Source organism: Blastomyces gilchristii, assembly GCF_000003855.2.
Source record: "Blastomyces gilchristii SLH14081 genomic scaffold supercont1.16, whole genome shotgun sequence".
Lineage (NCBI taxonomy): Eukaryota > Fungi > Ascomycota > Eurotiomycetes > Onygenales > Ajellomycetaceae > Blastomyces > Blastomyces gilchristii.
In genome coordinates this window covers 733,026-735,761 of record NW_003101667.1, presented here as the reverse complement: position 1 = coordinate 735,761, position 2,736 = coordinate 733,026, and the positions used below count along the sequence as shown (strand labels likewise).

Here is a 2,736-nt window from a genome sequence, read left to right as displayed (position 1 = left end):
AATTCTATCTGAAAGAGATGAAAAGTGAGACAAATTCATTCTTCATAATATTTCAGTTGAAATTTTTGACTGTGAAGAAGGAATGCTACTTCTCAAAAATGAATTGAAAGAATACAACTCTATTCAACTGAGAAAGGAGCCTGTATGACTAAATTCAATTGAGTTCAGACAAAGCAGGAGAAATGTCTCTGTTCTAGTATATACAAAAACACTTGAACAGTCAAAGATCTCTGAAGTAAGAGTAGCAGGTTTGAAAATGAGAGTTCATGAATACAAAGACTCAAGAATGAATCTCAAAGCTCAAACACAGTGTTCAAACTGTCAAAGATATGGACACTTTGCAATCTCATGTTTTAGAGACTCAAAATATGCATTCTGTGCCAGAGATCACAAAACTAGTGAGTATAAATGTGAAACATGCTCAAAAAGAGATGAAATATGTCAACACACTCTGCTTAAGTGCTCTAATTGCAAAGAAAAACATGCATCTCACTCAAAAGAATGTATGTTTGCTCCTAGAACTTAAAAGAACTGGAGAAAAGATGAAGCTCAAAGTCAATCTAGAACTGAAGAGAAGAGTCAAGTCAGTACACTTACAACTGCAAGCTCAAAAAGAAGAAACTCTTAACTATCTAAATCTTCAAACTTCAATTCTCCAGCTAAATGTAAACAGAATTTGAATCCTCAAACTTCTGTTAAGATTAGAGAATTGAGAAATGACTCTGGTGATAAACTAGATATAATGCAAGCAGTTGAGATCCCTACTTTTCAAAATAGTTATAATCTACTATCTGATGATAGTGACTAGATTCTACTCTATCTCTACTCTCTTTTTGTATGAATATACAACAAAAACAACAAAAAAAGTTTAAAAACTCTTCAAAAATCACATTTATTCAAAATAATGTGAATAGAAACTCAAATTGTATTTATTCTTGTCTTCAAATTACATTTGAATAAAAAGTTGATTTTATACTACTTCAGGAACTGAATTTTGATGCTGAGCAAAATTACATCATTTCTCATTCAAGCTACTACTGCTTTCTATCTCAAAAGTCTGAGATAAAGTCAAGAGTAGTGATCTATGAAAGAAAGAGATCAAGATATTAATTTAATCTAAGATTTGATATCATGTCTGACCCTGATATTCTGGTGGGTGATATTATAGATAAAGAAATTGAGTTTGATACTATACAGCTCATAAATATCTATAATGAAAAGTCATTGAAGAAAAATAACAATATCTGGATAATTGATAGAGGATTTCTGAACATAACTTCATCAAGAAACTCTATAATTGCAGGAGATTTCAATGCACATCATCTCTGATGAAATTCAGAATGCAAGAGAGCAGTGAGAGCTGATAATCTGGTTGAATGAACCTTTGAGCATTCAATAGATTTGGTTAATAAGTCTGATTAACAAACATTCTTTAGAAAAGACATGAAACAGAAATCTACTATAGATCTAATTTTCATATTATAAAATCTAATGAAAAAAAGACTTGTAAATTGAGTTATTGATTTAAATGAGACATCAGAATCAGATCATGAGATTATTCAATTTGATATTGAACTGAGTGAAAAAGAAATGAGTGAAAATCCTCTTCTCTCTAATCAATTTAACTTTGAAAAAGCTGATTGAAAAGCAGTTGAAGAAAGTATGAAACTGTTAAAATCTGCAAGATAGAGTGAACTATATTGAAATCCTGGTCAAGATATCTCAAATGAAATGCTTGAGAATAGAGTGAAGCTTATTACATCTATTATTCTAACAAGTGTTAGAGATAATATTTCAAAGAGAAAATCTTCTGAGTATTCAAAACCTTATTATTATTATTATTATTATTCTTCCATTATACTCATATGCAAGCGGAGCTTATGATGAGTCCTTGCGTGATGTTAAATACAGGCCAAGTGTTGGTTATACAGGAGGAAATACAGGTGTTGAGACCATGCCAAGATAACAAGAACATAGGAAATACAAAGGAGTGACAATTAGATACATGCGATAATAACTTCCCAGCCCAGGAACATAGAGCGATTTATTGGAGCGATTTGTACATCTCTGTATTTATTAGGAACCTGAGGTGCTTGAGTTCCGGATTTAATGTATCCCCTGCGGGTTTCGAACCCACACGCCTTGGTTTCCCACGCCAAGGCGCTACCAGGTGGCCGCATTAACCATTCGGCCACCGGGGCTATATTCAAAACCTTGATAGAATGAGAATATCTCATCTAAAAGGAAAGAATTAGCTACTGCTAGAAGAGATTGAAAGAATGATGTAATATCTGATGAAGAGTTCAAAGCTGTCAGAAATGAATATTATTCAGATATTAAAAGAGCTAAAACAGACTGCTGGAATAAATTTCTTGAAGAAGCACAAGGAAAGGAAGTTTTTAAAGCTTTTAACTATACTAAAACAAGAAGTGTAGCAAAACTTCCAGCCTTAGAATATGAGTTTCAGAATGAATCATATACAGCAAACTCTTTTGAGAAAAAATGTCAAGCTTTCATGAGAATTCTCTTTCAGAACTCATCAGATTCAGATTCATATTCAGAGGAAGAGAATATATCACTTCTCAACTATATGAATGAAAATGACTGGGAATGGCCTGATCTTACACAAGATGAATTAGAGTCAGCTATCTTCTCAAGTTCTGTTAAAACTGCTGCAGGGCCTGATTCAATTAATCACTTGATTATTCAAAATACATATTCCTACTTAAAGAATGA

The 2,736-nt window shown here is 32.3% G+C and overlaps 1 pseudogene across 1 annotated transcript; it reads right to left on the bottom strand.

The window, feature by feature from the left end:
* Positions 1-2,112: 2,112 nt before the first annotated feature.
* On the bottom strand, positions 2,113-2,201 carry BDBG_17498 (annotated as a pseudogene). The gene has a single exon. The product of its transcript is annotated as a tRNA-OTHER (tRNA).
* Between the last annotated feature and the right edge of the window lie 535 nt (positions 2,202-2,736).